This window comes from Scyliorhinus canicula, chromosome 17 (genome assembly GCF_902713615.1).
Source record: "Scyliorhinus canicula chromosome 17, sScyCan1.1, whole genome shotgun sequence".
Taxonomy (NCBI): Eukaryota; Metazoa; Chordata; class Chondrichthyes; order Carcharhiniformes; family Scyliorhinidae; genus Scyliorhinus; species Scyliorhinus canicula.
In genome coordinates this window covers 25,317,679-25,340,333 of record NC_052162.1, presented here as the reverse complement: position 1 = coordinate 25,340,333, position 22,655 = coordinate 25,317,679, and the positions used below count along the sequence as shown (strand labels likewise).

At 45.8% G+C, this 22,655-nt stretch overlaps 1 protein-coding gene across 1 annotated transcript in view; it reads left to right on the top strand.

Annotated features, from left to right (window-relative positions):
* nexmifb (neurite extension and migration factor b) overlaps nucleotides 1-21,801 on the top strand; it is a 313,433-nt gene extending 291,632 nt beyond the window's left edge. Inside the window, exon 6 of the mRNA XM_038774952.1 lies at nucleotides 19,509-21,801. The gene's annotated coding sequence lies outside the window, so the exon portion shown is untranslated. The remainder of the gene's footprint in view (nucleotides 1-19,508) is intronic.
* The last annotated feature ends 854 nt before the right edge of the window (nucleotides 21,802-22,655 follow it).

Below are 22,655 nucleotides of genomic sequence, written 5' to 3'. Positions count from 1 at the left end.
CAAAGGTGCGATATTGCTCATGTTTCATCGTGTTTTTTTCTCCCTGGGGAAGGAATCAGGGATCCTGGTGGGGAAGGGGAAGCCTATGATAGAGTCATAATTTTGGGGTCTGGAGGTAACCAACTTGATGGACCAAATTGTCTATTCCTGCTCCTGGCTTTGTCTCTATGCACATGCTGGTTTAGCTTACTGGGCTAAATCGCTGGCTTTTAAAGCAGACCCAGGCAGGCCAGCAGCACGGTTCGATTCCCGTACCAGCCTCCCCGGACAGGCGCCGGAATGTGGCGACTAGGGGCTTTTCACAGTAACTTCATTGAAGCCTACTCGTGACAATAAGCGATTTTCATTTCATTGTGAACTGTCTTTTGCATTTGATCCTATGTGGTGAGCTATGTGTTGCAATACTGCACTCTACTGAAATGCACCATCTCGAGAAGGATAAGCTAGTAGGGACCAGTCTTGGCATTTAGAAAAGCACCTTCTAGCAGTAAATGATGGATCCGCATTGTTAAAGGCAGGGCGGATTCTGGTTGAATAGAAAGTGGGTGAAGGCTGGCAATCTAATTGGGTAACAAATTTGGGAAAAAAAACTGCCACACTTTTTACTGTGCATGACTGTATTTATGAATGTGGTGGGAGAGGGCAACAGCTGCCTAGATTCATAACTATATAGATTTTGAGATAAAATTAATGATTTTATCATTGCATGGTACGGTAGCACAGTGGTTAGCATTGTTGCTTCACAGAGGCAGGGTCCCAGGTTCGATTCCCGGCTTGGGTCACTGTCTGTGCGGAGTCTGCACGTTCTCCCCCTGTCTGCGTGGGTTTCCTCCAGGTTCTCCAGTTTCCACTCACAGGTCCCGAAAGACATGCTGTTAGGCAATTTGGACATTCTGAATTCTCTCTTCGTGTGTCCAAACAGGCGCCGGAATGTGGTGACGGGGGACTTTTCACAGTAACGTCATTGCAGTGTTAATGAAAGCTTACTTGTAACAATAAAGATTATTATTATTATATTTCAAATGATAAATGTACCTTAATCCTTTTATGAGATTATGCTGCCATTTATTACCACTAGTTATGATTACCTTCTTAATTATTTGCCCGAAGTATTAAACGTCTATTAGAGCGAGTAGAATAAGTGGAGTGGAGTTTTTTTTTAAACTAGGGAACAAAAAGAAGTTGAAGAATAATTCCCTGGCTGCTCCGATCTGACTCGAGATGGTCAATGGCTGAGGGCTATTCAACTCCAATTAGCACAACTGAGCATGATCTTTCCCTCACCTGACTTCCGCATGAGTACGCACTTTCCAACAACAGTCACAGGATAGAGATCAGAGCAGGAATTTTGGATTTATTATGCCTCTCCCAGCAGGGTAGAAGACCATTAAAGCTGTCCAGGCATTGCTCCACATGAGGTCAGATATATCTGCACAGACAGGAACCTGTTCCCACACGTAGGGTCATTTTCATTTCCACTACGGTAATCTGACATGGTGGACTGCTCACCCATTGCTGAACCAGTCCCATTTTTATCCCACTGCTTTCAATCAAGTTCTGTGACGGGTGGATGATGCACTCTGCCAGGTTACTGCACAGGCGATGAAGATGAAGATTATCCTGTGGTCTTGTAAGATATGCCATTGAATACGAGTGTCTGAAAACTTAACATATTTAGATATAATCTTTCCTAAAATGAGTAAGTTTCCACTTCAAAAAGAATTGTAAACAAGTGCACTGAGCAGTCATACAGTATAACAGCAGCACAATTTCCCAGACTTTTATTTTCTAAATCACCTTGGGTAAAATTCTGTAAGCAAGAATACTGAAGGTTTTCTTCAGTTTGAATAGATGGGCCTGAAAAACTGTATACACTTTTGTACATGAGAGTGTTTTATTGGTCAGATAGATTTCAGTGTGATTATTAGACCTAATGGACTAACTCCTAACATTTAGACCATAAGACATAGGAGCAGAATTAGGCCACTCGGCCCATCGAGTCTGCTTCGCCATTTAATCATGGCTGATATTTTTCTCATCCCTATTCTCCTGCCTTCTCCCCATAACCCCGGATCCTCTTATAGATCCAAAAACTGTTTTAAAGACACTCATTATTTGGCCCCCATATCCTTCTGCGGCAAAGTGCTCCACAGAATCACCACCCTCTGGCTGAAGAAATTCCTCCCCATCTCGGTTTTAAAGGATCGCCCCTTTAGTCTGAGATTCTATCCTCTGCTTCTAGTTTTTCCTACAAGTGGAAACATCCTCTCCACGGCCACTCTATCCAGGCCATGCAGTAGCCTGTTAGTTTCAATAAGATCACCTCTCATTCTTCTGAACTCCAACGATTACAGACCCAGAGTCCTCAACCGTTCCGTGTTCCTCAGCTTTGGCCCACCGAAATAAACACCTTAAATGCTACTTACTTAATTACAGTTTACACAGAAGAAATTGCAACACCCTCTTCCCAGTACTAGTCATTGCTGGCCACAGTGCAAAGCATGGAGCTGAACCCTGGTGCATTAGCTTCACAGGCAGCCTCACACTTTATGCCCCATGTTTCATAGAATCTCTACAGAAGGAAGCCATTCGGCCCGTCGAGTCTGCGCCGACCCTTCGAAAGAGTACCCGCCCTCGGCCGAATCCTGCAACCCCACCCTAAGGGGTAATTTAGCATTCTAAATCCACCTAACCTGCACATTTTTGAACTGTGGGATGAAACCGGAGCACCCTGAGGAATCCCACGGAGAGACTGGGGGTAATGTGCAAACTCCACACAGACAGTCACCCAAAGTCGGAAAAGATCCCGGGTCCCTGGCACTGAGGGGCAGCACTGCTAACTGTTGTGCCACCGTGCTGCCCTGGTCAATTTTCAAAATGAAATTCATGAATGTGCCCACCAACCTTAAAAACAAATGTTGCTATTGGTGATACGTTTTAAAGACTGGGACACTCAATTGCGCTTGAGATGGCGCATCGCTAAGGAATACCAAAAATTCCGAGATTCAGACGTCAAGTGTAAACACTTCACTGATTTTATCAACCTTCCTTGGAACAATATTGCTGCTGTCTGATCCGCTGTTTTGAATTTTCAAGAAGTTATGACCAACTAAAGTTTAAAATAAAAACCAGGCAGTCTTAATTAGCTTTTTGATCCAATCATTAACTCTCTTTATTGGCAACCAGCAAATTGTTTTGCGCTGTGCCTACAATGTGCTGTTGTGGATTGATAGTGCCACTAAACACCTCAAGAAGTTCAAGTCTGAGCTGTCTGTGCGAGAGAGGTGATGCAGGAACTAATCACTAACCTGATTCATCACATTTCAACTTTGGAGACCTGTGCTTCAGCCTGCTCCGAGGAGAGAAGCTAAAGATAAGGATCTCTGCCCATAGATCGATTATTGTGTGGAGTTATAAGTTAATTGAATGAAGGAACCTCCGTGGACCCAATCTAGGGCTCAAATTTAATAATTTTCATAAGCAGCAAATATTTCCTAGTGGCCATACCTGTCACTCCTAAATTTTTATTTCCACTAAGAAAGCATATATGAATCACAGCAGGAGCGAAGATTGAATACTGGGAGCCTGATTATTTTGTTCTTCGGTGAACTGAAGCAACTTTCAAATTCGTCTGAAATTAAATTCCTATTCCAGCCATGGTTTCTTTGTAAATCTGGTGCAGTGAGCCAGCAGCACATTGATTTCCACCCAGTTTATCCAGTGTCCCAATTGCAGCTTGCCTCCTAGTTTCAATTTACTTGAAAAACTACAAAAGTGGGACTGCACTGTAGAATAATGCACCCTAAATGATGCACAAATGCGCTGGGATCATTCCCCCCCCCCCCAATTTTCTCACAAAGCCAGTGCAACTGGTCTCAATTGATCAAATTTGTCTCTGATTAAACAGACTGAAATTTAGTTGAGTTGGATTCTGGTGCCAATTGGTTTCTCAATGGACGAGCTGCCAATAGGAATCTCACTGAAAGCTCATCCTTAACACCAAAATGAGGGCCAACCACAAAAGTGCTTCGAGCCGAGTGGTAAAGCCATCAGGAATTGCAGGTGCTGAACCTGTGTTATGTGGCAAACCGAAGTCAATCCCATAGAACTGAACAAAAGGGCAGCACGGTGGCGCAGTGGGTTAGCCCTGTAGCCACACGGCGCCGAGGTCCCAGGTTCGATCCCGGCTCTGGGTCACTGTCCGTGTGGAGTTTGCACATTCTCCCCGTGTTTGCGTGGGTTTCACCCCCACAACCCAAAGATGTGCAGGGTAGGTGGATTGGCCACACTAAATTGCCCCTTAATTGGAAAAAATTTATTGGGTACTCTAAATTTTTTTTTAAAGAATTGAACAAAAATAGAGTCCAGTGGAAGCCTGTACATGGCTATTTATTGAACCGTGGGCTAAATCACTCTGAAGAAGTATCGGGTAAGATAGGGGACTTGATTAAGGTTTTCTCAACTGTGTTGAATTTGGGAACAGGAAAGTCCTTTTGAACAAACAGTTTGAGAACTAGGGGACACTTTTTCAAGTTAAGAGTATCAACAGGCAGTGAGAAATTTATGAAATATTTTTTATGTGAGGGTGTGACAGTCTTATGGAACAGCTTGCCAGAGGAGATGGCAAAGCAGAAAACCCGAGCAGGTTTTTATGAAGAAAAGACTGGGGTTAAATCCTTTAAGCAAAAGATTATAAGCTTTACAGGTATCACAGTATGGAAACTGATTTTGGAAGAGTAGATTAAATGGACCAACATCGTCATCTGCTGAAAACATCATTACTAATATCTAGTTCAATGCAGTTCCAACTTATGTGCAGTGGTTTAAAAGAGGAGTTTCCATATCAGCTTCCATTGTAAAGGAATCAGCTAGTTAAAGAGATTGAGGGTGCAATTAACCAGAAAAGCATCCGAATCCGGTCCCGGCACGTTTGGCGGGATGTTTCTGGGCGGCTGCAGTGCCGGGCATGACGTCGCTATCCAACGGCGCATAGGCGATCGTTTGGGCCTCGGAGTTTCTCCCTGTCGAGGTCATGCTCAGGACGTTTTCCTGCACTGGGGAGATGAACTCACGAGCAGGACCGGCTCCTCTCAGATTGGGGCACCATTTGAAAGGCTTCTCTGATCAACACCACCACCCCTCTCTCCTTTTCAGCATCCCCTCCTTTCACCCCCCCCCCCCCGACCGTTTTTTCCACACCCTCAAACCCCCCCCCCCCAAAGTACCCCTCCTTTTCATGGGCATGGACCACCCGTAGCCTTTGCACTGGTGACCGGGCACTGCCAGGGTGCCAAGCTGGTGCTGCCTAGGTGCCAGTGTACTACTCTGCCTACCCAGTGCTAAACAGCGCCCCGTTGAGACCTCGCAGGTGTGGCTATTGACTCCCATGTGCCAGATGAGTACAGCGTCCAGAAATTTAAATGAGCCATCGTGATCCAGGTAGCGCTGGGAGTCGGGTGACTCGAGGAACGTCTCGCGTCTGACGCAGACCCCGATCGGGGCTCTCCTGCAATTCACCTGGTGCGGTGACAAAATCGCACGCCAAGAATCAACATCATCTTGATTTTTTTTCCGGAGATTTCTAGGTTTTCTTAAAACAAATACCGAAAAGAGTTGGGTGGGATTTTCCAGAAAAATTGAACAGTGTGACTTTCGGTGAAAAACTTGATGTGATACCCGCTGGTCCCAGTGGTGTGACCTGCAGAGCAATTTACAGACACTTAGATAAATGTTTTTTCCCCCATGTGAAAGATGGCATGCCTGAGGCACAAAGAGTCCGATTTGCCCACCCCAGAGGTCATCTGAGCAACTAAATGAAGGGGGCCCTGCATTTAAATGGCTCTCCAGCACTTGTTGTCATTCAAACCAGGACAATGGCAGCGAGGAAACCAGACCCCAGAATTACAGCCATTTACTGGATGCTGTGGAGGAGAGGCAGCCAACAATATACTGGCAGCAGGCGCTCCAGCAAGGTGACAAATCCTGCCTGGGAGACAGTCGCAGCATTGCTCAGTACCAGCAGCCAGACCAAGAGAACAATGTAGAAAATGTGGCGGACAAATGAATGAAATGACCTATTCTGGTAAGCCAGGATATGTGCTTTCAGGATATGTGCTCCCTGTCTCTTCTTTGCACTCCACCTTGCGGTGACCCTTTGGAATGTCACCACATGCTGCCACCTCGCAGGACCACAGCACCCGACCTCCCACCAGCATCCTCAAACCCCTCCGACACTCATCAGAACTCCTTCCTGCTTATGAGCAGCGTTCAGGCGACAAAGGTGATTGGACATTCATGGCCGTTGCTCGTCCCATTGGGATAGGACTGCCCCAATCCCTTACGGTGAAGCATCACACATGACGTAAATGGCATTAAAGGGTCGAAATGGGTCAACATCCCCAAAGAGGACAACCGCCGTTTCACATTCTTAAATGTCTCATCCTGAACTTTGCTCAAGGCTGCTTGAGAAGCTTGACACTTCTTGAGGACCAAGTCGGGGGGGGGGTTGCACTTTGGTTGCCAGATTTGGAATGAATCGCCCATAATAGTTTACTAGTCCAATAAAAGAGCGAAGCTCGGTGACTTCACACGGGGCGAGAGCCATTTTAATGGCTCTCACTTTCTTGGCGACCGGCTGCAGGCCATCACGATCCCCCAAATATGCTACTTCCTCGTGTGAAACACGCACTTCACACGGCACAGGCGGACCCCATACTCTGAAAAATGTTTCAACACTGCCTCGAGGTTCTGCCAGTGTTATTGGTCTGTGGCCCCTGTGACCAGCACGTCATCTTCAGTAATCTGTGATGCAGGACAATCCACGTAGGATGTTCTCCTTGTTACCCTGGAAAACAGCACACGCTGAGGATACTCCGAACGGAAGCCGGGCGTACTCATAGAGACCCTTACTCATGTTAATCATGACATACTTCAGTGAGGATTTATCGAGCTCCAGCTGTAGATAAGCTTTGCTCATGTCCAGTTTTGTAAATGTACGGCCATTGGCCAATGTAGCATTAAGATCCTCGATGCCTGGTAAAGGATAACCTTGAAGCCGTGTTCACCATCAATTTACAGTCTCTGCAGAGGCGGACTGTCTTATCCGGGGACCACCAGTGCCGTCCAATCGGACAAGTCGAATGATGCCCAAACTCTCCAAACTGCCAAGTTCGGTCTCGACTTTCTCCGCTAAAGCCTTAGGAACCGGGCGGGCACGAAAATATCGTGGTTGAGCCTCCGAGTTCTGGGCCGCAGCACTTTTAATGGTAACAGAACCAGGCTGGAAAACCTTGGGGAACTTGCTCACAACCGCACACAGACGCCAGATCCCATTTGGAGGTTATTTTGTTGATCCAACTGCAGCTGGTATATCCAATCTCAGCCCAAGAGGCTAGGGCCGCTTCCGTGCACAACAATGAGGGGAAGGCGAACAAATTGGCAGCCATGAACTACCAGAGCAAGGGTGGACCCACAATATTCAGTCGTTCCTCTGTATAAGTGGCTAAACGAGCCGAAGTGTCAGCCAGATAAAAATATGCACACCTCGTTTTATAAGATTGCAGGTGCTCTGCGCTACCACAGAAAAGGCAGCTCCTGTATCCAACTCCATTGGGGCATATGGCCATTCACCTGTATCGAAACACGGATAGGGGCCACACGGGGCGATGACAAACAGTTCAGCTGCATCTCAACCTCACCCTGGGCCATCCAGATGCAAGTCCCGGCCCCTGGGCTGGCGCCTACCTCCACCGTAGCGGCTGCCGCTCTGGCCTCCTGCTGCCAGTAGGTACACTTAGACCGGTGTCCACACATCGCACATAAGCTGGAATCTCCTTCAGCCGAGTCCGCTGATGTCTCATGTCTTGGCGGCCGGCCCTTCACCCAGTGGCCAGAGTTGCCCCCGCGTTCGTTCCAGGCCTTGGGTACCACGTGAGGGCCAATGCCCAAAAACGTTCACCTCCATCCCTTGTATCTCTTGGACACTGCGTTCCGCGCTTCCTCAGGACAATGAGATCTGCACTGCCCGCTGAAAGGTCAGGCAGATTTTGCCCAAAGGTTTTTTTCTGTGTTCCCCTATTATTTACATCTTAGACCAAACGATTGCGGAGCATATCTGATAAAGCAGTTCCATACTTACAAAACTCGGCTATCTTCCGTAGCCGTGATACAAACTCGGTGGCTGACTCACTGGGGAACATCTCCACTGTATTAAACCATAACTTTGAAAGATTACTGACGGGGTTAAAGTATTATGCCACGAGCTGGTCAAAAGATTGAGTACCTGATGCCACCGGGTATGTGAGACTCGCCCCGAACGTGTGCGCACTGCAGGCCGTCAATAGTATGACCATCTGGCGCTCGTTCTCCATGATGTTGTTGGCCCGGAAGAAGTAACACATCATCTTTGCGTATTGGTTCCAGTCTTAAACACCAGCGTCAAATGCATCTAACCGTCCAAACAGAGGCATGGAGAATCAAGTAAATCCAAACCTGGGTCCAGAGGGTCGGGGAGGTGGCTCTCAGCCGAATGAGCCGCAGCGTCGACAGCGTTCCAGTTTACTCCTCATCGCCAGTTTATTAAGGACACTGGGAGCCCACACCGAGTAAAATAAAGAAGCGTTATTTTATTTGCAACACAATATTTACACTGCCCAGTCGATCGCTACCGGATTCCTGTTCTGGTCGGTACCTTACTGGCCAACCTTTTATATAAAGGTTAATAGAGATCCCCCACCCCTCGTTGGGAAGCTCGTACCCTGCAAGGGCTGCGGGGAAGATAATCATTCCCACCTTGTAGGCACCATGCGGGCTATTGCAAGCTCAGCCAATCTGAATCCCCCCTTCCTGAGACAGGCGCAACAGGCAGACAGGGACAACACCAGGGAACTGCCAGCTGAAAGTAGGGTCCCAGCCCTCCAGAGGACGCCCAACAAGGGTATCTTGGGAATAAAGCTAGACTTAGTGGGAGGGTTTGCAAAGATAAGGAGTTGTAGGGCTGTAGCATTATCACTTGTTACATCACTTGTTACTTAATTTAGTGTTATTGTTGCTCACCATCAGCCTTCAACCCCTGGTTGCAGAGGGGTCACAATGTTCTCGGGGTGGAAGGGATGGGTGGTGTTGTGCTGTCAGATGACATGCTGGTGCTAATCCATGAAGCGGGAGGCGTGAGGGCATCCCTAGCCCTTCTGCCCATGCGTACCTTTGCCCCCCCCCCCCCCCCCCCCCCCCCCCGCCTGGCAGCCTTGCCCTCAACTCCCTCCTGACCATCCTCCTCAACCGAGGACACATGCTGCTCCTCCAGGCCCACCTCATGAAGGTCTTCACCCTGTTATGTAGGGCACAGCAGACCACTGCGATGTGGGAGACCCTCAGGAGGCTTTACTGGAGGGCCCCACCAGTACTGCTGAGGCAGCGGAAGCACATCCCGAGGAGATCAGTACACCGCGCGATCACAGATCGGGTGATCCTATGAGCCTCGTTGTACCAGGCCTCTGCTGCAGTCTCCGGCCTCCACACTGGCTTAGTCAGCCAAGCGCTCGGGCGATATCCCTTGTCCCCTACAAGCCATCCTGGGGGAACCTTCAAAAATGGCAGGGATGAGCAATTGCCCGAGGATGTAATTATCGACTCCTACGGCACATGTTGTACAACAGCTCCAAGAAGGACACTCTGGCCCTGTACACCCTCGGTCTCCTTCTGTGCCTTTGTGTCCCTTGTACAGCTGATGCAGCCTCACGCCCCCAAGCCTACCCTGCCGCTGGTGTCCTACCGGTAGGTCCTCCCGAGGTGCCGCAGCTCTTTGCTGCTGAGGTCTGTGCTCCTCCAGCCCAGTGATAAGAAGAATAGCCAGCTCGACTGGCTCCAGACTGACTGGCTCCATACCGATATCACTCTGTTACCTGTGAGGGATGAGAGAGAGATGGTCAGGTTGGTGCCGCAGCTGCATAACACAAGTACCTCCCCCAACCTTTTGGCCTCCCGGACCTCGAAGCAGCCAGTTGCACACCTTATCCGGCAGCTACCACTCACTCACAGCTCAGGTGCCTTCCCATCTCCATGGCATGACTGGCCTCGGCCTATGCCTTCGCCCAGTCAGAATTGCCTTTGGCCTCCCATCTGGTTCTCCCCATCTTATTCTCTACCTCACTGGGGGTTCTGACAACAGGCTTACATGCTCGCACATCGCTGATGGGCAGGGTCAACTAGATGGTGATGAGCTAAAGGATCTTCTTTCACAGGCATTGGGGTCCAGTACATAAGCGATCCCATACAACCAATCATTGAGCCTTGAACCCTGAGTACCTGAGTATTCATCCCATTCCTAGAGTTTGAACTAATTTGAGTTCAACCAATTAAACTGAATCAAAAGAACTGAGAGATAGGGTAAAAGGGGCCGCCCCTTAAAGGGATACGGCCCTAAACAGAAAATGAAACTGACATCATTAAACTGAAATGTAATTAAAAGGATCAGTAAGGCACTCCAGTCCCTACGGTGCCCAACGGCGGTAAAAAGCCTCAATGGTGCCAGTGGACTTCCTTTGAGTTTGAACAAGTGGGCAGCTGACATTGTTAACTCTTGATGGCAAATTATTTTGATGGATACGAGTCTCTGAAATGTTAGAGGGCACAATTGGTTAATGCTTCAGCGGATGGCAAAGCTAATCGGGATCCTTCCCATTCAGGCTGTATCATTCAGAGACCCCCCACAGCCACCCCTGTGCCCCTGTCACAGGCAGCAGACCTCGGGACCACCCACACTAGCTGCGACTCCCATCCCAGTAGCAGATATGGTAACAGGTTCTTGCTCCTATTACTACCCAGTGTCTCGTGCTGGGAAGTGTACATGTGATCCACGTTCAGTTCAAGACATCGCCATTCTTTTTAATAGCCTACGAAAGTCTGTCGTTACAAAGCCGGTGCATGAACGTGCACTTTCCACGGCATTATTTATTTGTGACCTGGCTTTGCCTCTGGATTCTGACATGAGGTAGAAAATTAAAATATATGTTCCTCCAGAACCCCACTAGTGCATCTTAATTGCAACAAAAACATTCCCAAATATTGGCTCTCACTGAACATCTTCACCCTGAAAGAAAATCTATACAGGAAGCAATTGTAAATAACACAAGAAAAAAAACTGGGAAGTGAAGGTAATAATAATGATTATGGTTACTGACAGCACAGCTGTTTGTGTGTCTTTACAGCTGGTACCTGCTTCCCTGCCTATCCACAACAGAATGTTAAGCATTATTTTTTGTAGATTGAAGAAGTAAATATATGATTTTTTTTTAACCCCGTTTCTAGTGGCTCAGGGAAGTAATAATAATAATCGCTTATTGTCACAAGTAGATTTCGATGAAGTTACTGTGAAAAGCCCCTGGTCGCCACATTCCTGCACCTGTTCGGGAGGCCGGTACGGGATTTGAACCCGCGCTGCTGGCCTTGTTCAGCATTACAAGCCTGCTGTTTAGCCCACTGTGCTAAACCAGCCCCGTAAAACATTACTTTATCTCCAATTCTGAAACTGAGTTTAGCCATATTCAAGTACCTGATTATCTTAATTATCTTAACCTTGATTATCGTAAGTACTTTAATTAAGAAGGAAAGAAAACATCTAATTTTATGCATTCCCAGACAATGAAATCCTTTGAAGTTTAGATACTGTTGAATGTCAAGAGACCAATGCAGAAAACATCGCAGCCAAATGACGCGTAGAAAGCTCCCACAAACTACAGTGAAATAGGTGGTCAGTTCATCTCTTCTGGGTGTTGGTTGAGGGATAAATATTGTTCAAGGCACAGGAGAAATGGCCCCTTCTTTGTATAGTGCCATGGGATCTCTTACATCCCCTGGAAAGGACAGACTTGGTGAAAGGCTCATCCGAAAGATGGTGTATCTGATGATGCACCACTCCCTCAGTGATTGGACTGAAGAGTCAGCCTACATTATTTGCTGAAGTCCTTCGAATGGGTCTTTCTGACTCTGAGGTGAAATTTCTGTCACTGAGCCACGGCTAACATATACAAGAGTCTTATCTTTGGGTTCAAGGCAGAAGAGTGAAGTAAAAGTGGTTCAGTAATAAGGTTCTGCCTTGAGTGCCTTTAGAGTGCTTTGTCAATTTGATGCAGTTATTTGCGTCATAACAGAACATGGGTTTTCTGATAACACAAAAGATAAAAGGCAAAACTACATACGTTGAAATCTAATTTTTTTTTAAATATGAATACCTGAAAAAGAAGACAGCTAAAGGTTTTGTTTGGGGGTCATTTCTTCTGAACTTCCAACTTCTGGAGAAGGATCTCCACCCAAAAGTCTAACCGGTCTTTTTTTTCAGGTGTGGATGTATGAGCTATGTATTGGCTGCTTCTAATATTGTCCCAACACATTCAACTGGTGGGATAACCGATTTACATACTTCCTTCTTGGGTTTTCTGCCCAAAGGTCACAGCACCACTACCTCTACTACGGGGTGGGCAAGGAGGCAGGTCCCAAATCCACTGCAGCCAAAATGGGGATCAAACTCCATGTTGTTCACACCAATCTGATCCACACCAGCTATCCAGCTCCCTCCCCAAAGGGTCCGAGTTACTATGGCAACATTCACTTTTAAATGCTTGCTGTAACCTGGTGCTATGTATGGATAGTGATGTTGGAGGCTCCGGTTTCTCTCCATCACGTGGCTGCCCAGGAATATCTCCTGCTCTTACCACCTGCCGATGACATGCGTTGGAAGGATTTACAATTTGAGACCCAACCTGGTCGGCCACATTTGTGAATTCAGCTTCCTTGGCCACCAAGTCCTGAAATGGGACTTGAACCCAGAGCTTCTGATTCAGATCCACTGACACTACCCACTGCACCAGTAGACCTTTTTACCTTCCTAGGACTAGGTACACATACCTAGTCCTTTGTCATCCTGACCAGTTGCAATTTCACCCATCCATTAAATACATGGCTCAAAATCAAACCATGTCAATTTGGAGGCAGTTTCGCCAACACTACGGGCTGGGGGCAGGGTCAAGGGAAATGCCGATCCGGGGGAAACCACAGATTTGAGCCAGGGAAGTCGGATGGACATTTTCGGAGATGGGAGGAGAAGGGGATTAAGGCACTAAAAGATTTGTTTCTTGGGGTCGGTTTGCAGGATTGAGCGAGCTGGGAGCGAAGTATGGGCTGGAGCAGGGGGAAAGTTTTAGATACATGCAGATTTGAGATTTTGCCAGGCAGGAGATACGGAGCTTCCTGGTGGAGCCGGCCTCCACATTGCTGGAGGAGGTGCTGACAACAGGGGGACTGGAGAAGGGGGTTGTGTCAGCTGTTTACGGGGCTGTTTTGGAAGAGGAGAAGGCACCGCTGGAAGGGATCAAGGCAAAGTGGGAGATGGTTTGGAGGAGGGCTTCTAGTGTGAGGTGCTCCGGAGAGTGAACGCCTCAACCTCGTGCGCGAGGTTGGGGTTGATACAGCTGAAGGTGGTATACAGAGCGCACCTCACAAGAGCGAGGATGAGCCGGCTCTTTGAGGAGGTACAACATGTGTGTGAATGTTGCAGAGGGGGAAGTGGGGTGGGCGCTAATCATGTTCATATGTTTTGGTCCTGTCCAAAGCTGGAGGATTACTGGAAGGAGATTTTTAGGGTAATCTCTAAAGTGGTGCACGTGAAACTGGACCCGGACCCTCGAGAGGCCATATTCGAGGTGTCGGACCAGCCGGGGTTGGAAATGGGTGCGGAGGCCGATATTGTAGCCTTTGCCTCGTTGAACGCCCGAAGGCGATTCCTGTTGGGAAGGAGAGCAACCTCTCCACCCTGTGCCCTGGCGTGGCGGGGGGACCTGCTGGAATTCTTAACTCTTGAGAAGGTTAGGTTTGAACTGAGGGAATGGGTGGAGGGGTTCTACAATTCATGGGCATTATTCATTATGCACTTTCAAGAATTGGATGACATCGACCATTAGGGGGGGGTTGGGAGGGTTGGGGTAATGGGGACTGTATCTGTTAATGGTGACTATGGGTGATTCCTGTTTCCTTTTTGTTATTTGTTTATGTTAATATGCGGGCTAACGTTTGGGGTTTGGTGGAAGGATTGTTGTTGTTGAGATGGGAATTGACATTACATTGGTTACTGATTATTGTTTATTGTTGATGGGTGTAAATTTGGGAGAAAATGTGGAAAAGGAGAACAAAAATACTTTTAAAAACCATGTCACAAAATTACCAATTTCATTGTAAAATTTGCGAAATATTTGACGGTTGAAACTTGATTTGTTTTTGGCATTTCTTTAAATTAAATTTGAAATATTTTATACATGAACAACTATCAATCAGTGACATATAATAATAATCTTAATTATTAATCTTAATAATCTTAATTGTTGCATTACCATCTACCGTGCTGCCTATGTATCAACAACCTCAACAAACATATTAAAACAACCCCCCCCAACAATTATAACCCCCCCCCCCCCCCCCCAATATCTAATAGTAACCAGATCCTTGATATACAATGGGAGCAATTTAACCAAATGGGAACTTTGTCCCATAGCGAGCACGTTTAGCCGTGGCTTTCCCGGTGTTTACAGTGCCGGGAAACACAATGTTATCTAACCTGTCTCTGGTTAGAAACGGGGCCTCAGCGGGGGATGCCCGTCCGAGGCTGCACTTAGTCCCATTTCCTGCCCTGAGGAACCCCACTTGAAGAAACTCCTCCGTGCATGGAGAGACCAATGGCGACCCGCTTTCTCAATTCCCCAGTGCAACCCCGAATCCTCCCCCAAGCCCCAATTTACTGTAAGGGGCTCCCCCAGGGCCGCCCCTCACCTCCCTCACCCACACAGGGCAGCCCCGCCTGATCACCGCCATGCAACAAATGCCAGCTTGGCACCTTGCTAGTATCAGCCTGGCATTCTGGTAGTGCCCCTGCCAGCTGGCAGTGCCACCTGGGCACCTTGGCAGTGCCAGGCTACCACCCTGCCCAGAGGGCTTGCACCTGGGCACCTCCAATACCCTGGGAGACTCCCACAAGTCCCTTTCCGTCTGATCCCTGTCTATGGAGACCAGCACTGAACGACGCTCACCCACCCAATGTCTTCCAAGGCGAAGAGGATAGTTCCCAGGGAACTGCAAATTAAATTGAGACTAGCTGTCTCACTCTAATATACAGATTTGCCAAAACGTCCTTCACATTGCTGCCTCTCGCGAGATTTTATTCGATCCCGCAAGGCATGGCAAGCCAGATAGAGCTGGGTCTCCCATCATTTACTGCCCATGTTGAGCCGCAGCGCACTGCTTTTTGGGCGCAGCGTGGCCAATATAAATGCTCACCATCTATGATAGAACCTGTCAATCACTACCCTCACTGTGAACTTGATCTTCTCAAGGTGCAAGAACTCCATCAAGTCACCCAGCCACGCTACGGCACTGGGAGGTGTGGCCTGCCTCCAACTCAGCAGAATCCGCCTCCAAGTCAACAATGAGGCAAAGGCCGAATTATCCACCATCACCCTGCTCCTCAAATCCAGCAGGTCTGACACCCCAAATATCACTACCCCTGGGTAGGGCTCCAAATCCACATTTAAAACTGTCGAAACGGTGTTGAAAAAAGACCCCCAGAAACCCACTGATTTGGGAGCAGGACCAGAACGTGGTTTGCAGGCCCTCGCGAGCACCACTCGCACCTATCCTAATCTGCTTCAAAAAAACAACTCACTCTGACCTTGGTCAGATATGCCCTGAACACCACCTTGAGCTGTATCAAACTTAGCCTGGCGCAAGGTGACGTAGCATTCACCCTACGCAAAGACTCACTCCACACCTGGTCCTCCAAAATGGGACCCAGCTCCCCCTCACCAAGCCTTCACCTCCTCCCCAAAACCTCCTCCCATGATCTGATCATACAACAGGAGAGAATCTATTCCAGCAAGGTGGATGTTGGCATCCCCTGGAATGTCAAAAAAGCTTGCCGGACCCAGTTAGACACCTGAAAGTACCTAAACATATCCGCCCCCCGCCTCTCCCTCTGTAATCCGAGGAGTTTACCATATTAAGTCCGTTATAAGCCGCTCCAGCCCCCAGCCCCTGGAAAAACACTTTAGGCAGGAAAGCCGGAAGGCACTAAATCAAAAACATGAATCTTGGCAATATATTCATCTTAATCGTTTGGACCCGGCCCACCAGAGACAATGGAAGGCTGTCCCATCTCTGCAAATCCACCCTCGCCAGATTATTAAAGTTCGGTTTACAAAGCCGGGCCCAATCCCACACCACCTGGGCCTCCAGAGAGCAGAAGCAAGTCCCAGCAAAATGAAAAGGCAGCCCCCTCACCTCAGCTTCCTCCTTGTCTCCCCCCTCCCCTCCCAAATCCCCCTGCAGGGCCAACCTTTGCGATTATTTTTGAGCCATATTACCAGTTAGATAGACCATAAGATGATAAGATATAGGAGCAGAATTAGGCCATTCGACCCATCCAGTATGCTCTGCCATTCGATCCTGGCTGATATGTTCCTCATCCTCGTTACCCCCGATCCCCTTATTAATCAAGAAATCCCCTTATTAATTAAGAACACCCGATTTATGCGTGATGTGCTGTTACCTACAAGGCTACAGATGAAGAGCTGGAAGGTGGAATTAGACAGAATTATTATTTCTCAGAACATAAGAACTAGGAAAAGGTGCTGGCAATTTAGCCTCTTGAGCCTGTGTGGTCATCACCACTAGCTGTATTATATGTATTACGGTAAGACACATATACTAGAGGTACATGGGTAAATCCCTGTCTGCTGGCTCCGCCCAGTAGGCGGGGTATAACTGTGTGCTCGCCGGTGCTGCAGCCATTCTGGTCGCAGCTACAGGAGGCACAACATCTTTGCTCAATAAATTCTCGATTATTCCACTGCGCTCGTCTTTGTGGTAATTGATAGCGCATCAGCCTGCTCTACCGTTCAACATCATGGCCTCATCTCCATCGTCCTCCCTGTTCTCCATAACGCTTCAACCATTATTAATTAAAAATCTGTCTGACTCCTCAAATTTACTCAGTGTCCCAGCATCCACACTCTGGGGTAGCAAATTCCACAGATTCGTGACCCTTTGGGGGAAGTTGTTTCTCTGCATCTCTGTTTTACTACTTCTTATCCTGAGACTATGAAACAAGAGAGACATTCAAGAGCTGAAGGCAGTGTTGAGAACATAGAGCGATACAGCGCAGTACAGGCCCTTCGGCCCACGAAGTTGCACCGACATGGGAAGTCAAAAACTAAAGGCCATCTAACCTACACTATGCCATTATCAGCCATATGCTTATCCAATAAACTTTTAAATGCCCTCAATGTTGGCGAGTGCACTACTGTTGCAGGTAGGGCATTCCACGGCCTCACGACTCTTTGCGTAAAAAACCTACCTCTGACCTCTGTCTATTACCCCTCAATTTAAGGCTATGTCCCCTCGTGCTAGCCACCTCCATCCGCGGGAGAAGGCTCTCACTGTCCACCCTATCTAACCCTCTGATCATTTTGTATGCCTCTATTAAGTCACCTCTTAACCTCCTTCTCTCTAACGAAAACAACCTCAAGTCCATCAGCCTTTCCTCATAAGATTTTCCCTCCATACCAGGCAACATCCTGGTAAATCTCCTCTGCACCCGTTCCAAAGCTTCCACGTCCTTCCTATAATGAGGCGACCAGAACTGTACGCAATACAGAGCCATAATGCTGATCCTGAATGTCAGGGGTATTAGTTATGAGGAAAGACTGTCGGGACTTGGGCTTTTCAGTCTGGAAATTAGACATTTGAGAGATGATATTATGGAGGCTTATAAGATAGTTGTCAGTGTAGCAATGCTTCACCTGCAGGATTATTCTACATCAGACAGCAGAAGGTGATTTTAGTTGATCAGATTGCAGTTACTGATCATTGTGAAGAACGGGCTTCCAAATAGAATAAGTGGAGACAAAAGCTTTAGAGTAATTTAAACAGTTTGAATCTGCTGGGGGTGGAGAGGGGTAGGGTGTGATGATGGTGGTGTGGGTGGCATTAAGAACTCACTGAATAAATGAATTAAGATGATCTGAACGGGATCCTCATCTATATTTTCTTTGTGTTCTTGCCCGCTAAGCCCTAACAAGGCTGGAACATGTTCTTGAGTTTATAGGATCATGTCTCAAAGCAGACAGTACTTCAAGTTTACTTCAAGGTTAATAGTGCTGGATACCATCCTGGTTAAAATGGAATGGAGTAAGCAAGGAGGCAGGGATTATGCACACGAAATACAGAACTTTATCGAAATAAGTTTTTTAAATTCTAAATTTTTAACAATTGACTTTTTTTTCTGCCCATTGCAATTACTTCTTATTTAGAAAGCAAAATGTTGCTGGTGCTGTGGAGACCCACACTAACAAACATTCCCCATACCAACTCTCACTCACTTTGAGTAATTATCAAAGGCACTCTTGCCTCTCAGCTCACCAGCTGACATTAATTACAGCGACTTGGAATATTTTAATTCCAGAATCAGGGACACGGCACCCTGACTTTGTTTTTCATTGGGAACAGTTTGTTCTTTTTAAAATTTAGAGTACACAATTCTTTTTTTTCTCGGTTAAACTAAAGGGCAATTTAGCGTGGCCTATCTACCTACCGTGCACATCTCTTTGGATTCTGGGGGTGAGTCCCACGCAGCCACGGCAACAATGTGCAAACTCCACATGGCCAGTGACCCCGGGTCAGACCCGGGTCCTCGGTGCCGTGAGGCAGCAGTGCTAACCACTGCGCCACTGTGCCATCCGCGGGTATAGTTAGTTACATGTGTTCTATGTAGTTCCTGCCTGCACGATATATTTGAGTTATGTATATACCTTTAGGACCAAGGGGCCAAGAGAGAAAAGTGGTCAGTAACATTGTAGTGTTTCGAGACACTGAACCACCAAAATGAGAACAGCTTTTGCAAGTTCCCTCAATGCCATCTGAGGCTAGTCTGTCCAAACATTTTCTTTTAAAATGAAGTTCGGAAAGAACACTAGAATAGAATCATAGAATCACTACAGTACAGAAGGAGGCGCATCAAGTCTGCACTGACCCTCCGAAAGAGCACCCAACCTAGGCCCACGTCCCCACCCTAACACAGTACACCCTAACACAGTAACCCCCACCTAACTGTTTTGGACACTAAGGGGCAATTTAAGCCGGCCTAACCTGCACATCTTTGTGGGAGTAAACCAGAGCACCTGGAGGAAACCCACTCCGACGCAAGGAGAATGTGCAGAGTCCACACAGACAGTCTCCCAAGGCTGGAATTGAATCCGGTTCCCTGGCGCTGTGAGTCAGTAGTACTAACCACTGTGTCGCTGGTGACATTGATGGTGACTCGGTGCCATCACCTGAATTGCACCTGCCCACCGATAAAGGGTATACTGTATTGTAGATAGATTATTTGACTGTTTCTGTGGGTCACGTGTTCAATGTCTTTTTAACTTTGGCTTTAACATTTTTTTGTTTTGTTTTTCTGGCTTCTTCAGTCACGTCAAGAACCAGGGTGAAACTCAATGGGTTGCGACACTGAACTCAGCTGCCTGCAGTTCTGGCTATTATTTTGCTTATTGCCTTTCAAACTTCTACCTACTGAGATTTGAATGTACATACAAAGCTTAAAGAGAAGCAGAGGTACCACTGAGCTGCTAGTGTTTCATGGTGCTAAAAGAGATGCATTTCCTAAATGAAGGAGAGGGGAAAAAAACTCACAGGAATGTAAAAATAAAATGTTTTGAGATGTATCAAATACAATACTGAAACATTTTGGTATTGTTTGCCTTTCTTTAGAACGAGCTTTATAAATATTGATCTGTAGAGTTAAAAAAAATTCTAAATGAACTTTGACGTCTATAAATTCTTGTATATTTTTCAGTGTGCCAATTTGTAATATATTTTGTAAGTGTATATTTTTCTTAGAAGTGACGTGATGTGTTTGGATGTGTGCGTAACCCTTTTATTCCTCAGGGTGTTAATAAAAGGACGTAGAGTTACATTAACTGCTCTGGAAAACCAAAATACCGAAGAGAGAGAGAGAGAAAAAAAGGCAAGCATTTTGTTGGAGGTTTTGTAATAAGCTAAATTATGTTGTGAAAGAGTGTAGTGAAACAGTGAAAAAAAGAAAAAAAAAATGACAAAAAATGTTTGCAAAAAATTTGTGGGCTCTTTACTATTTTATAGACCCTTTCTCTTGTAAATTATTCTGACATTCAGTTTTCGTTGTAATTGTTGCAAAGGTTTTAAATATTTGTGCTTTCAAATGCTGTACGGTACATGTAAATGTCATTCTTGTTAACTTGATGAGTTTTGTAATACTGTCATTTATCGAATAAATGTAAAACACAAGAATTAACATTTTGAAAGAATGACTCTACGAAGGCTGCTTAAGCAACTGTTCAGAAACAGACCTGCATCAAAAAATTTAGTTAATTGACTTTTTTGGTGTACATTACTTTTTTAAATAAAAGTTGTTCAAAGTCAAACATATTACATTTTTACAGTACTTGGAAGTACATTTTGTTGTTTTTAATCGTGTTGATGCTGATAGAATTCTAATTTTTAAGCTCCTGTTTTTGCTACTGAATACCATTCCCTAAAAGGCAGCTTTAATGGTATTATTTAAAGCTGCAGTATGTTATATAATATTCAGAACACACATGTAAAATATATTTTAAAAGTGACGAGCATTGCAAATTTGTTTCCCGGCCAGTGCAAGTTGTTTCACTCGTATAACAAATAGTTGATGCCAATTCTGCCATAGTAACGATGTTCCTATTTCACGAGCCCTTTCCCTTGCATAATGACTGAGGACTTTCATCACAGCTCTTGTTTTGTATCCTGTTGCATGACCAAGTCACCTTTTTCTTCCCAAAGTACTGTGTGGATAGTTACGAGGTCAGTGAATTGAGTGGTGTATTTTAAAGCATGCTAATCTCCCTCAGCAATTAAAAAAAAAGAAACTATATATTATGTAATCTAACAATTGTTGGAGTGAGTAAATTGACCTAAGATTGTAACACAATCAGAAAAGTCGTACAGCACTCGCAAGCTACTTGAGACCTGTTTCTGTGGTACTTAATGCAAATTCCGTAATATGTATTACAGCCTTTGTAACATGTTCAAACTCTGCAAATTTAAGTCTTTTACAGTAAGTATGTGTGTGTGTGTATGTATATATATATATATATATAATTAAAACATACATATATATATATGTTCTAAAACTGCAGTAAGAAAATGTGATTATATTCTTCAGGTGACAAGCAGAATACATAAAACTGAATGAAAAGTTTGACATTTGTATTTTTTCTGCTGTCTTTATAAATATTGCATTTATATCAAGTTATTTAATTCTGAATTATATAATATGCTGCAGTTTTAAATCTACTTTGAAGGGAAATTCAGAAGAATACAGGAAACGCTCTTTTAAAAAAAAAACACTGCCTCTGTAAGCTTTTTAATAGACCCATTGGGTTTAATTTTCAGTAGTTGTTTATGAGTGTGTGTTTGAAGAAACAGTTTTCTGCAAGTATTGTTAAATATTTATTTTGTATAAAGTTTGTGAAATGGTTACACTCATTAGTGATTTTTTTTTTACTGTCTGCACCGTACCTATTGCCTGCAATCACGGTTTGATGGGATGATCAGAAATGTATGCCATTATTTTGTTAAGTCACATCAACAACTTTCCCCCTTAAGCTCACAAAGAGAAACCGTACCATTGTGCTGAAGTATGTCATGTTTCTTTAAAGGTATATCAAATAAAAATGCATAAAGTACAAATCACATGCATATATGCCTGAGGTATTTAGAGGTTCAGAAGCATCCTCCAGTCCGTTCAGTAAATGTCACACTGTTTACTGGGTAGTTTTTGTAATGCTGGGGCTGCCTGTTACTTTTTGTATTAGAAAGACAAGGTTTAATTTCATTAAAATCACAGTTTTTTTACTGAAGGCTATTCCAGACACAACAGAAAAGTCAAGTGTCTCAGAGGTGCTTGATGTTGGTTTTACCATTGTTCCGTTCCACAGTAATGGCTGGGCACAGGATTGTCCGGAGCCATCGAGGTTTACAGCACCAGAGGGAGGCCATCCAACCCATCACGTCCGCATTAGTCTTTGACAGATCTGTGATTCCACTATCAGTGCCAGATCTCAGCTGTGGACATGATGGAATGAGCCACACTAAGTGCTTTTCTACAGGAGGGCAGGTGAACTTGGCATGCACCTCCTTCCAGCTGATTAATATCAACAGAGTGGGTAATAAAACGAATTCAACAGAAAGAGATCTGAGAATGAAACAATTGATGTGCCTTGTGCCACAAATCATCTGGAGTGAAAACGTTGGACAATTTTTTTTTTGCCAAGACTCTGCTACCTACGGTGGAACTGAACGCCACAGCATATGTATTACCCAGAGACAATTCTCCCTTTTCCTTCCCTGTGATATCTCGGCAGCAGAGCTGCAATTTTTGAATGCAGTGCATGTTAAAGATTAGGAGACCAGAAGACCATATGGTATGGGAGCAGAATTAGGCCATTCAGCCCATCGGGTCTGCCCCCCCACTCAATCATGGCTGTTATGCTCCTCATCCCCATTCTCCTGCCTCCTCCACGTAATCCCTGATCCCCTAATTA